The sequence below is a fragment of the Microtus oregoni genome, unplaced genomic scaffold (genome assembly GCF_018167655.1).
Source record: "Microtus oregoni isolate MIOR12 unplaced genomic scaffold, Mior012 000036F_ref0000092, whole genome shotgun sequence".
Classification (NCBI taxonomy): domain Eukaryota; kingdom Metazoa; phylum Chordata; class Mammalia; order Rodentia; family Cricetidae; genus Microtus; species Microtus oregoni.
Window position 1 is genome coordinate 14,689,644 of NW_024543095.1, and position 14,520 is coordinate 14,704,163.

The following is a 14,520-nucleotide window of genomic DNA, read 5'->3' on the forward strand; positions in this document are numbered from 1 at the left end:
ACTCCTAGCGTCTCCCCCGTTTTCCCTCTGAAGACCGTCGCCCTGGCAGCATCTCTCCTTCCCATGAGAAGGATGGGATAACAGCATCTGCACGAACTTGGGGTGTGTTTTTCTCTTGCCTTGTCAGAACAGTAGCTCCTATCTGACTGGTGATGGGCTGTGAGCCAGATGTAACAATGAAGGCCTTGTGAGCTTGCCCAGGGGTGTGCTGTGAGCTCACAATTTAGCACACACACACAACCCTTCCTGGTGCCACCTTCTTATCTCCTGTCACAGAGTCTTTGCCAGTACTGGGGCTGTAACTCAACCCCCTGTAATTGCATGTCCCAGATAGAGCATTCCTGGGCTTGGGCCATGATTAAACATTGGCTTTAGGAACTGAAGCCTTCACCGCCAACTGCAGGTGCTCCAGCCGGGGAAGTACTAGCTGGGTGTCCACTTCTGTTTTCCTCCCCCTGATGTTGGAGTGACACAGAAGACCTCAAGAGCAGCACAAGACCTAGCCTTGTGCACATACCCCATGGTGCGTCTATGCATTGGCCCTAAAGCTGTCCCAGCTGGTCCCCAGTCCTCCTGTAAGCCCACTGTCAGCTAGACCTGGTGGCACTTTGTGATGTTCTGCAGAAGCATGGGTCATCTCCTATAGCTGTCATTTTTCCTTCAGCACTGAAATCCACTCAGGCCAGGGAGCCAAGCCCAGGGCACCACAAGGGAATGAGGGCTACAGGGGCTATGGTACTCATACTGAATGGATGCACCTTCAACAGGATGCAGACACCAAGACTCTTTAATGAGGGTTTGGTACCATTGTAAACCAGCCCCCAAGGAAAAAGGCTTAAGGTTTGGGAACCTCACACTCCAGGGTCAACCCCTTGTCCACAGTACACAGTAGAGCAGGGTCTATGTCCCCCAAACCCAGTGTTCCACCTCAGGGACTTGCAGGCCTCAGCCCTTAGACATAGACAGAGTTATGCTGGGGTAACTTGGGAGACCCTGAAGCCACACTGTAATAACTCAATTCAACTCCATTCCAGCACCCATTCAGGCCCTTATGCTGAAAGAGTCATAGGCCCAGGTACATAAGGAGAGGCCCTAAGCCAGGTAAAGTATAGAAGCACCAGATGGAGTCAGCCAAGCCTGCACGCACCTGGAGCTTCCCGGAAGGCACAGCCTCCAAGCCTGGCCACTCCACTGGGTGCTGGATGGAACATGCTGGGCCTCTGCTCATGTGGAGCTCCTGGTGCCAGACTGTTCGGGTTCAAACCTTGGTCCCGCACAGACCAGCTGGAGCAATTTGGCAAGCCCTCCCCGTAATGCTCTAGAGCCCCAGCCTCATCTGTGAAATGGGTGGAATAAAAGCCCGCTCTCACTGGGGTTTGAAGAAGACCATGGGAGAGAATGGAGTGGTGCCTGCCTCCGAGATCTGGAGAAGATGCTGCAGAGGTGGTTGGCGCTCTGCTGGCTGCCAGGACAGCATCCATGAAAGAGCTGTAGTAGTACAGCAATAGGGAGCTCACAGACAGGTGTGCCGCTCCCGCATCCAGACATGCTTCCCCTTCCCATCATCATGGTCTTTCCAAGCCCCCAGGAGCTCACAGTTCCTGGGCAAACACCCATTTTATGAGTTGTGTTCCTAGTTTCCTGTACCAGAGTGACTTATTCGGTCTTAAATCAGTCCTGTTACAACCCAAGTTAAATGTGTTCATTGGCAAAGTCCCCAAAGGCATGCTTAGCTCTGCAGGAAGGCTCGCTCCTCTTTGGAGCCTCTAGTGCAGGTCAGGGGTCCCCAGTCACGGCATGGACAATGGAGGGTATCACAGATAATAAGTATCCATGGCTCTGTCTTACCTCAGGGCTTCTGGAAACAGTAAGACATACGCTGCTTCTCACACCACTTCTGGGAGCCAGGAATTTGGGAGCAGCTTAGCTTGTTTCCACTCTGGGTCTGCCATGAGCATGCAGTTGGCATTTCAACTGTGGCTTGGTCATCTGATGGTTGGCAGGTGGCAAAGGATCCACCTTTAATACAGAGCAGCACTTGCTTGTGATTTGTGCCGCATTGAAAGGAGCACATGGAACCTTTCAGAGGAATGCTTGAGTCTGCTTAAGACATGGCTGCCGGCTTCCTCCAGAACAGGGTTTTCAACCTGCGAGTCACGCAACCCTTTCTCAGGGGTGGCCTAAGACCATCAGAAAATATGGATATTTATATTTATATTAAGATTCACAACAGTAGCAAATTTACAGCTATGAAGTAGCAATGAAAATAATTTTCTGGTTGGGATCATCACAACATGAGAAACTGTATTAAAGAGTCACAGTATTAGGAAGGCTGAGAACCACTGCTCTAGAGTTATTAGCAATCTGAGGAAGGACTCATAGTATCTTACTATGACCTTCACCTGGAAGTTACATATGGCCATTTTCATGATATCTGGCTGTGTAAACAAGGCAAATTTATTTGGTGTTGGAGGGAATCGCACTGGGGTATGAATATTGGTAGGCAGGGATGATTGGGGGAAATTTTAGAGCCTGCTAACACATCAGGAAAAGATACTGAAGAGATACAGTTTCACTTCTGGGAGTGAGATGCTAAACAGGGCATATGGAGAAGGGCAAGTCACCCTAAAAGCATAGTTGTGGATTTGACAGCTTCCCACGTGGCCCTATGTGGTCCTTACTACACATGGTGGGCCAGCTGCTGGCCAGAGATACATTTGCAATTAATTATGTAGATTTATGTTTGATGGGGACACAAGACAGCATTATCAGCCAGGATATGGGTAAAAATGTGGAGAAAGCTTTCTCATTGTGGGTTTCCATTAGAGGGAAATAGAGGGGACCTTGATGGGTAGTGGCTTCCATGCTAGATTCAAAAAGAAAAGAGTGTCCTCAACGGGCAAAGGATGGAGAACCCCAAAAGGCAGTGGTTCCATCCACTCACCCACCATCCACCCAGTCAGTCATTTTCAAATAGTCGAGTGCTTACTGGGTGTCAGACTGTACTGGCATGCCGAGAAATGAATGCAAAATGTATGACCTTTGTGGTTTGTGTCTCGGGGCCACACTATGAATGTTCGGTGTGAAGCACTCCTCCTTGTTTTTTAGGGATGATAGATCTTTGCAGGCAGAGTGGGTATACCATAGAGAGGGGGAGCTCAGGAGGAGCTCTCTGCCAGGTGGAGCTGTGGCACCAATCACAGCGTGTTAGATTTGGGTGGTGCCTGGGAACCAGGCAAGGTCTCAATGAGGAAGCTGGGGCAAGGGCCATCTTGGCTCCTGTGTTCTCATCTTAGAGCCTGCTAACACATCAGGAATAGATACTGAAGAGACACAATTTCAGTTCTGAGAGATGGTGACCCGAGTGAGCTGTTGGGCAGGGGTATGGAGAAGGGCATAGACCTGAATTTGGCCACTTCCTAGACGGTCTTAGGTGGGTCTGCCTATGCATGCTGGCCCCACCGCTGACCAGAAATATATTTGTGATTAAGTATGTAGAATTATGTGTGATGGCATCATGCCTCTCTCTCTCTCTCTCTCTCTCTCTCTCTCTCTCTCTCTCTCTCTCACACACACACACACACACACACACACACACACACACACACCTAGTCTTAGAGTACTTGGAACATGGCTCCATCTTGACTTCTGGATATTTGATATGGTGCCATTCCTTTGTGCCATCAGAAAAGGGACAATACCAAACTCTTGGACCGTGGAAACCGTGTAATCAGTCATCTTCCCTCTGACGTCATCTGGAAGGGACTTCCTCATGGAGAATGGCTTCCCTCACTTCTGCTCTTCCCAAGGGCATTGCCTTCCAAACCCTAAAGCTCCTTTCCCAAGCCCAGCATCCCTGGCTCTACTTCCTCAGGGATATGTACTCCAAATACCGACCAGGATGTGGTGGTTTCTATGCCTGACAGAACCCTTGCTTCCTCAGAGTCCCCGGGTCAGGGAAGGAAATTGGCGCTTAAGCAATCGTCCTGTCATGAGATGAGAGCCTCGAGAAGAGATGGGTGAATTCTAGGTCTCACTTGATGAAAATAATCACGGGGTTGATTTACTTATTTTGTGCTTGGATCCACTTGACACAACTATACCTCTAGTAGGTGTGTAAAAGGCAGTCTGAAAGATAGGTGTGACTTGCAAGAGAGTAAGCATAGGAAGGTGACAGGAAACCCTTGGGATATCACAGAAAAGAGACCGAGGCTGGAGAGTGCTGGCAGTGGAAAAGTAGGGACTGACTCGGAGGCTGGGGTAATGGGCTCAGCACAAGGAAGGAAGGGTAGGTGTGTTCGAGCTCACAGCGTGGAGGTTCAGTCCACCACCGTGGGGAAGGCACGTTGACAGGAAAGCAAGGCCATATCCTATCCACAGTCTAGAAGCTGAAAGAGACAAATGTCATACTCGGCTCGGCTTCTTCTTTGTATTCCAACTGGTAACCCAACCCAGGGGATGGTGCTGCCCATACTTCCAGTGGTCCTTCCCACCTTGATTAATTAATTAATTAATTAATTAATCCCATCTAGAAATTCCTCATGCCCAGAGGTCTGTCTTCCGGGTGATTCTAAATCTTTCAAGTTGGCAGTCAATATTAAGCACCAAGGAGGCTATGCCAGGAAGGATAGGGGTTGACGACTCCAAGGGATTTATCCTACAGCGGAAATGGAGGCAGCACCTAACTGAAGCTAAGAGGGAAACCAAGCACTCAGTTGTGGACAGCCTAGGTTTTTAGACCTTCAAGAGGCTATTCCAACATCATCATCCCTTCCCTTCTACAAACAAACCCTTACTTTTCCTTCAGGGTTCTGTCCATTCCCCAGCTGCAGAACTTCCTGACTGTACTGGCAAAGCAAGACAGACTCACAACCGATAATTGAAGCTTTACTCTTTTACATGAAGATTCGTCTCCGTGATGCAAAGCCCTCTCCCCCCCCCCACCCCCATGAGATACTAAAGCAAAGAGTTGCATCCATCTCCCGGTATATGAGCTATAAGGAAAGGGAAGCCTGGTGTTGTCCAAAGCATCTTTGTTTTGACACGAAATGAGGCATCCAGAGAATGAGGCCAACACAGAGGGAAGCAGCCATGGGAGATATACGAGGTCAAGTTCAGAGAGACTAAGACTAAGAGAGATGATGAGAGCAAGCATAGACCCATCCATGTCTCAAGCTCTAAGCATGTTTTGATACAGTGCCAAACTGAAAGTAATCATTTTTCTTCCCCACAGCTAGATTTAATACTCACACATCTGAGTGGAAGAAACAACCAACATGGCATCCAAGAGGAGATGTCAAAGGCAGATACGGAAGTGGCAATGCCACTTCCTCTGAGGAGGAGGTAAACAAATGGAGCAATGGCTAGAGGAAACTGAGGCACTCTGCCCCCAGCTACCAGGAGTATCGTTAGCTCCCAGGTCAAGTGTTCCACGGAAGTGACCTTACCCAAAGTCATCCCCAGGAAGGGGGAAGAAGGAGCTGAATGAGGCCCGATTCTCACGACTGGTGGAATAAAGAGCCTACTGCCTTTCCATCCTCGGAGATCACTGAAGGCTCCACCTGCCTTAGCACCTCCAGGGGCTGGCTTCCGTTTCAACTGTGTCATAGCCCAGCTTCTCCTTTAGCCCTGTGAATTGAATGTTGATTCCGAGATCACTCCCCAATAGAGTGCCTACCTACGACTCTCTTTCCCTCCTCCTGTCTCCCTTCCCCACCTCTGAATCCATCTTCTAAGAAAGCCCACTTCTAACAGAAGCTCTCCATTTAAAATTGGTGGAAATAACAATTGAGAAGAATTAAAAATAATAAACAAGACACAGAAATCTGGAGTCTTTTAATACTGCAGAACCGCTGGTCCTAGATACCAACTTAAATGACGGAAAAACCAACTCCTAGACTGTGAAAGCCAGTAAGCTTTGAGAAAAGTTGTGACAGCAAATCTAAATGACATTCTCATTAACATAACATAGTATTTAGAAGTCTAGCATTGGGGAAAGACAAATTTTAAGATTTCACAATGGGGCAGTGGACAAATCTTTCAGATGGGAAAGCTAGTAGTAACATGATTTTATAACATTTGGTGATCCGTAACACCTCGGAAGGCCATCCCATGCCTAGCGAACTCCCAGTTCTAGTGGGGGACTAGGATAGATTATCAGAAAAAAGTCCACATGTGGACAGGTGCTGGCAGCCTCCCACACTAAGCAATGCCCAGTAAGACAAGCTCTGGACAGCACATCAGTTTGCCAGCAGAGAAGAAAGGCTGGTTTGCTGATGGACCCCTCACTGTGCCCATTGCCTGAGCCTAAGAGAGTGTACAGCTGTAGTATATTATGAAAACCAACCGCTTCTGCACTCCGAACTGAAGCTGTGATATCGAGGGTTTCTGAAGAAGCAGCTGTACCCCAAGATAAGGCTGTGGCCCTAAGATGTATCCTTATCAGTTCCCGTGAAGAATTCCCCGGTGGGGGTGAGGGTAATAGTTTGGTCATAGAGCATTTGTCTATAGTTTGATCTTCAGTGCTTTGGATAACACTGATGGTGATGATGATGATGATGACGATAATTAAACTCACTGGCAGGAGCAGGAGTCTACTCATCAGCCTAAATCAGAGGAAGGAGGCTATCTTCTAACTAACAGAACAGAAGAAGCATTAAGTCAAGTGACGGTGTGATGGTCATAGCACATAGTGTACAGAGATGGCCACACTAGCAATAGTGTTCCTACGTGTGACCTTGAACCTCTAAACTATGTCAGGAACAGATTTGTTTTTGTTTGTCTGTTTCTACCAGACTACTTATTCACGGAACAGACTGTTTGGAAGCAGACAGACTAGACTAGTGTACGCTTTTAAAAGTTAATTTTGAATTATGATCAGATGTGTTGATTCATCTTACCGTAACACATACAGCACGGTTGGTTGTGGGATGTCCACAGAGCTGTGCACGCTGCACTTCTGTCTGGTGTCAAGCAGAGCATTTTACCACTGCAGAAGGAAACCCCATACCCACTACAGGCACTCCCCATCTCCTTCTTCTGCCCTCCAGACCCTAGGAACCGCTAATCGACTGTCTCTGTGGCTTTGCCTGTTTGGGGATTTCACATTGCCTTGGTGACTTTGCTATTTGAGGATTAATATCATCTCTACTGCTTTGTCTTTTTGAGGATGTCATATCAATGGAATCATACAAGTGACCTTTCATTCTTTCACTCACCATAATGTTTTCAAGTTTAATCCATGTCATAGCATGTATTTCATGCCTTTTTACTGACTAATATTCTGTGAATACGTATGTGTATACATATATAAACATTTCATCTGTTTATCCGCGGATACATGTTTGAGGTTTCCTACTTCAGGCTATTATAAATAATTTTGTTATGAATATTTTCCTCTCTTCTGGGCAGACACCTAATGGTCGAATTCCAGGGTTCGAAGGTAATCTCATGTTTAACTTACTCAAGAACTGCCAGATCATCTTCCATAGCGACTACAACATATTATGTCACCATAACCACCAACAGTGAGCAAAGGTTCCCATTTCTGCCACCCTCTCCCGTATGTGTCATGACCTGTTTCCTGGCCCCAACTTTAAAAACATTATTCTAGTGGTGTGGAGTGCTGTGTTATTGTGGTGACATTGGGCATGTTTCCATGTGCTGATTGGTCCTGCCTTTCAAATCCTCTATACATGTTTTAAAAAGAATAAGTGGTCCTCCTCTTCTTCCTCCTCCTCTTCCTCTGCCTCTGCCTAGAATCAAACCCAAGGTCTGCCATGTAGTAGCTGAATACTAACTATTGAGCTATATCCCCAACCCTCTTTATACTGAAACAGGGTCTCATGAAGCCACCCAGGATGGCCTTGCGCCCACTCAGTAGCTACAAGGAAGTCTTGTATTTGTCATCTCCCTTCTTCAGCCTCCCAGATGCTGGTGGGACAGGCTTGTCATTTGTCTTCTCTGGAGGAGGGTCTCTTTTGTTGTTGTTTGCTTGTTTATCATTTTGTTTTGTGTTTGTTCATTTGCATTTTCTAACCCAGGCTAACTCGGAACCCAGTGTGTAGTACAGTCTGGCCTCATACAATGATTCTCCTGCCCCAGTTTCTCAACTGAGCTTACAGGCGTGCACCACCATGTCTTGCTACTTTATTGTTGAATTATGAGTTCTTTATATACCCATATGCACTGTTTTCAGATATGGATTCTGCAAATGTTTTCTTTAACCATGTAGGTCATCTTTTCACTATTTTGGTGGTATTTTTGAAGTACAAAGTTGTGTTACTTTAATGAAACCAATCTGCCTGGGTTTAGATTGTACTTTGGTGTCAAATCTAAGAGTTAGATATTTGATTCTCAGCCACAGTTTTATCTCTGACACTCAGAGATATGCTCCATTTTTTCAGATGTGTTTATTTTATTTTCACATGTATGAGTGTTTTGTGTCCATGTATTATGAACACCGCATCCATTCCTGGGGCTGAGGAAGTCAAAAGAGGAACTTGGATCCCCCTTGAATCAGAGCTACGGATGGTCGTGAGGTTATCGGCCCCTCATAACCTTTACCTCAGTTACCATATAGGTGCCGGGAGATGAAACCAGGTCCTCTGCAAGAGCAACGAGTGCTTTTCACAGCCAAGCCCCTTTGTTGGTTTTGTATGTGGTACAGAGGTCCTGTCACATCCTTTGAACAGGATTACTCTGTTGTCCCAGCCCTGTTTACTGGAAGACTGTTCTTTCCCACACTGAATTTTATTGGCTCCTTTTTGTGAAAATCAGTTGCCCCTGTGTCTAATCATCTCTTTCGGAATCTCGATGCTTGTGCATTGCTCTACATGTCCATGCTGATGCCCTTACTACGTTGACATCACCACAGCATTGTAATACAATTGAAATAGCAAAGTGTGAGACTTTCTACTTCGTTCTCTCTCAAGGGTGTTTCGTCTTGTTTGCTTGTTGCCATTCAGGTCTCATAATTTGATATGACTGTTAGGATCAGCTTTCACACTTTTGGAGAGGAAAAGGCTTCTGAGTTTTAAGAGGGCTTGCGCTGGAGTCTGCAGATCATGGCCAAACATTGAGTCTTTCAGCGCATGAACACAAGGCAGCCTTTTGCTTAGGCTTCTTTCCTTTCTTTTAACAATGGTTAATAATTATTCAGTGTGCAAATCTTCAGTTCTTTTGTTACGTTTATCCCAACTTTGCTATTTTCAATATGGTTCTAAGTAGAATTTGTTTTTTAAATTTAATTTTTGTATTGTTGTACTTTTTTTTTTGAGGGAAATTAGTTGACAAAATGTCTGCAAGCCTGAACTACACAACTCTCAGATTGCCCAGTTCCCGAGGCGAGCCATGTGCTGGCTAACCTGCACTAGAAGCAAGAAGGCTGTGACATCTGAACTCTCACCATCAGGAAAGGCAGTCTCTCCAGTGGCTTCTTCCCATGTGGCCCTGGTGAACAACACACTAATAAAGACCTCCCAGAAGGCAGATCCAGAGGCCAGAGAGAAGAATGGATAAAGGAAGATTTCCCAGTAGCCCGCAGGAGGCGGGAACCCTTGCAATTCTTGCCCAGTGGGATCCACTAATTGTTATGTATTTCCCATTCTTCTTTTCCAAGTAGAACCTTTAATTGTGGTTATCCTGTTTCATACCCTATTGTATATTGCACACGGGTGGTTGACCGGAGGAGGCAGGCACGTAGACAACCTGCCTTTTGAGTAAATGGACCAATATCTGAAGTTCATGTAACGATCATACATACAACCGCCAGGAAGGTCTAAGCTTTGAGCTGGTTGGAGTAATTATTGGATAAAACGCTGTGGGCTTTGAACTTGGGAAAGGATTAGCATATTTTGTGTGAAGGAAGAGAGTGTGCGTTCATTTGGGCAGAGAGCACCGGCTTCAGTATTCATTCTCATCTTCCTCGTTAGTAACGAACTATTTAACCGGACTTATTGGTAGTCCAATGATGTGTCTTGACTTCCCTCACAGCTGGAGATGCGTTAAGGCCAACTGGGAGTGGACATGGTGATACGCAACCTCAGGCAGCCTCTGCAGAAATAGACGTTTCTTCTTCCTCCACGTCCATCTCCTTCTGGCCAACGACTGAAGAGCTGGCAGTGCCTGGAACAACTCCTTCTGGGAGTTAAGGGTGGCAAAGCAACACAGAAGGAGGAGCTGCCATGTGGAACCTTGCGCTGCCTGCCCATACCTTGCCTGCCAGAGTCAACCTCATTTGGTACACTGACTTATGGGTCCTTTTGTTGTGTCGGGGTAACTTTGATTGATCCTCTTTAACAGGGCTTTGTATTTAAGATGAGAGCAAACAGACTGTTTGTTATCTAGTGAACATGGCTCAGCAGGGAGAGAGAACCTGATGGGAAATGAGAACAGGGAACCAGGACATGAACAGAGCCCTAGAGGCGATGAGAAGGGATGGGACCCAGAGAACAGTGAATAGAAGTTTTCTTCGCCTGAAGAAACTGGGATGCTTCATCCATTAGACAAGAAGGATGAGAGATATCGACAAAGATCCTGGGGGACTGTGGGTTTCTTGGCAGAATGATAAGGGATGCCTGGAATCTCTATAAGAGAACAATGTAATATGTATTTCTTCAGCTCAACATTGGCTCCCAAACACACTTGTGAATCCATGCACAATATACTTTTATTTAATTGCTTTTAATGACATAGTATGCACCTAAAAAATACCACACAAACCAAGGTATTAGTAATGACCCACATCTCACTACAGAGTGCACCCCACTGCCTTCTTCTAGTCAAGGAGGCCAGCCCCCTGGATCCCATGTGTAATATTGCCATGCTGTCTTTATCATACGCTTTTACTGCTTTTCTGCAGTCCTATAAGAAAACGTCTGTGTATTTTATGTTAGCTGCCTTTAGCATCAGTAAAAGGCTTCATTCTCCATGCAATCGGTTAAGATTCACCTTTTTGTTTAGCTGTGTATAGCTATCTTAGTTATTTTCTTTTTTTTAACTGTGTGTATATATATTTTAGGTTTTTTGTTTGTTTAGCTGTGTATAGCTATCTTGGTTATTTTCTATTACTGTGATAAGACACTATGACCAAGGCAGCTTGTGAAGAGTTTAATTGGTGCTTACAGTTTCAGGGGGTTACAGTTGGCCACCATCACGGCTGGGAGCACAGCAGAAGACAGGCATGGCACCGGAGTAGCAGCTGAGAGCTGACATCCTGATCCACAAGCACGAGCAGAGAGAGCTAACTGGGAACACATGGGCTTTCTGAAACCTCAAATCCAGGGACACACCTCCTCCAACAAGACCGTACATACTAACCTTTCCCCAAATGGTTCTACCAACTGGAGGCCAAGTATTCAAACATATGAGCCTAGGCAAGCTATTCTCATTTAAACCACCAAAATGGCTAAGGCTTATCCATTGTTTTGTGTTGTTGTAGCTCATTTGCTTAACCTATAATATGGCATTAGACTGTGTGAGTATACCACAGTGCATTCATTCATAATACATGCAAGCTTAGCTGGGAACAAAAAGAGAAGTAAAGGCTGGAGGAAGAGATGTGGGCTGGAGAGTGCCATGAATCCAGATACATGTTACAAGAGCCCTGGGGCCGCCAAGAGGAAAGGCTTAGAAGTGATGGGTGCTCAGAGGGAGGAGAAATCTAGTTTCACAAGTATTTGAGGCGATAGTGACCATAAAGTCTACAGTGATACACATGGCCAGAATGCCTAGAGACGAAGGTGAAGAGAGCCAGCGGCCAGAGTATGAACACAGGTCATTCCATTTGTCTAGAAGACTCCCACAAGGGTAGAGAAAAGGAGGATACGGCAGGAGCTGCAGTCTTCAGTAAGTGAAGCAGCGTGGTGTGGAGTGTAAGAGCAGAGAGAAAAGAGGGGCGGGGCAAAGCTGGAAGCAGTGGGTGCCAATGGCACAAGCTGAGGTGAGACACGATGAGAGTAGTAGGCAGGAGATGGCCCAGAAGAGAATGAGGGAATTAGCGTCTCTGGAGAGGGGCGCAGAGAAGTGGTGGCTCAAGGTCTATGGGAAGAAAAGAGGGAGGAGCCCAGAAAAGGAGACAGCAGCCCAACCATTCTCCCTGAGGTGGGAGAGAGAGATCCTGGGTCTTGGGAAAGTCACTCTTGGCACTGTGTCCGGAAGAGTTGCACGCTTCTCACAGTGGCACAGCTGCAGAAGGGTTAAGGTTCACCAGCCCTGATGTCCTTCGGATTTGATGAGAAGGGCAACCAAAAGCTCATTGCTCCTTCCTGGGTCCACAAATGGTCTCAGACAAGGACACTCTGGAGATTTGTTTTCCAAAGTTACCAACTGTTCCACCATCTTCTTCTAGTCACTGTCGGAGGAAACAGGCACCATCTTGGCCCTGAATGTCTCCATCTAAGGAAAGATATTTGGAAGAAGAGAAAGAGGTGAAGCCAGTCACTTAAGAGCCAAGAAGAGCATCAAGAGAGGCCTGGGCCTGCCTACCATTGTTCTTTTAACACAATTGGTACAGAAAGGAGAAAGCCCATGCCAGGCCCAGCCTGTTTTTCTGTAGTCTAAAGCAATGTTTGCTTTTGAATTTTCCCAGTTGACTCAATTATGTTTCTTCAATCAAGAAAGGGCAGTGTGTGTGTGTGTGTGTGTGTGTTGTTAAACACAGCCATGCGATAATTTTCTGTGGCTGATCTATAAGAACACACTGCCTCTCTCACATCCCAAGAACCCAGGACCTACTAAGCTGGTGCTCTCATTGTCTCTGACCCTTTTCGTTTCCTCCCTTAGGCACTTGGGCCAAAGGAGAGCTGGGTGGGAGTGCTGGCCTGGTTCTTTACACAGTGGAAGGATGAGAAAAGGCCTGTAGCAATGTCTCCAGAGGCTTCCTTTGTATGATTCTGGGTAATTGAATGCCTCTGATTCCCCAACTCATGAGAAGAGGGGAGCTATCTACTGGGTTACCTGTACATGACAAATGGACACAGCTCCTATTTGCAAGGGAGGCGAGGCAATGATTTGTATTTTACTATGACTCCACCATTCACAGGTGACCTGCTAAGGACAGAGCCATGGTCTCTGCTCTGAAGGGGCTCCTGCACTGAGCCAGACTCTCATCAAGTCAAATCACATGTAGAACACTGGCATATACCTGAGCTGGCTAGTTTTTTTGTCAACTTGACATAAGCTAGGGTCACCTTGGGGAAGGAGAAACTGTGGGGCATTGTCTTGATGGATCACTTGGTGTTGGACAGCCTAGTCCACTGTGGGTGGTGCCATCCCCTTGGCAGGTTATATAAGACAGCAGGTTGAGCAAACCGTAGAGAGCAAGCCAGTAAGCAGCACTCCTCCATGGCCTCTGCTTCCGTTCTTGTCTTCAGGTTCCTACTGTATTCCTGCCCTGACTTTCCTTCATGATAGACTGCAAGCTATAAGATAAATCCTTTCCTCCCCAAATCGCTTTTTGGTGTTTATCACAGCAACAGAAGCAAAGAGAGCAGTAGCCAGCAAGCTGGGAAAGGCGAGGGGGAAGTTGCCTTACTCTCAGCAAAGAGCTGACCACAAGCAGGCCTTTTCTGGGACAGAAGTAACTGTGGCAGAAAGCAAATCCTGTCCTGTGAAAGAGGCTGGGTTCAGGGCTCAAAACTATCTACACTAAAAGAAAAGTCTCTAGATTTACTGTTTAGGTTACAGAGATCACCGATAGAACAAAAATACAAAATAAAAGAGACTCCAACAAGATGAATTATTCCTTTTAAAAGTATATGTATTCTTGCTGAGTGGTGGTGGCACACCCTTTAATCCCAGCATCCAGGAGGCAGAGGCAGGTAGATCTCTATGATCTACAAAATGAGTTCCAGAACAGCCAGGACCATTACAGAGAAACCCTGCCTTGAAAAAACAAAATATACGCATACTATAGACATATTGTATTGGTGTTTTACCTACCTGTGTATATGTTCATTACGTATATGCCTCATCCCCAGGGAGGCCAAAAGAGAGCATCAGAACTGTAGTTACAGATGGGGTGCTGAAATCCAAACCACAATCCTCCATAAGCACAGCAAATGCTCTTAACCACAGAGACATCTCTCTAGCTCAAAGCGGATTGTTTTTCCTCTGTGTAACAATCCAGAAATGAATAGTCTGGGGCCAAGATAGAACCCAGGACTCAGCCGCTTCTAACTGTCTCACCACAGTGCCGTCCCTTTGGCTGTATCCTCACACATAGGACCTCACACAGGCTGGCAGCCTGTTCTGAGTGGGAGGAGAAGAGCCAGGAGAGACTGGATCCCTCCTCTTAAATAAAGGCACACAGTGCTTTGCTCACACCCTATGGATTGGAACTTTTAGACCCAGGGATATCCTTAGCTGCAAGGGAGTCTGGGAAATGTAGGAGTTTTGGTTTTGTTTTTCCCCAAGAGGCCATGTATCCAGAAGAAACCTTTGTTAAAACGTCTTAATTATATGTATGTGTGGGTGTCTTTGTGTGTGAGTACGTGCATAGGAATGCAGGTTCCCAGGGAG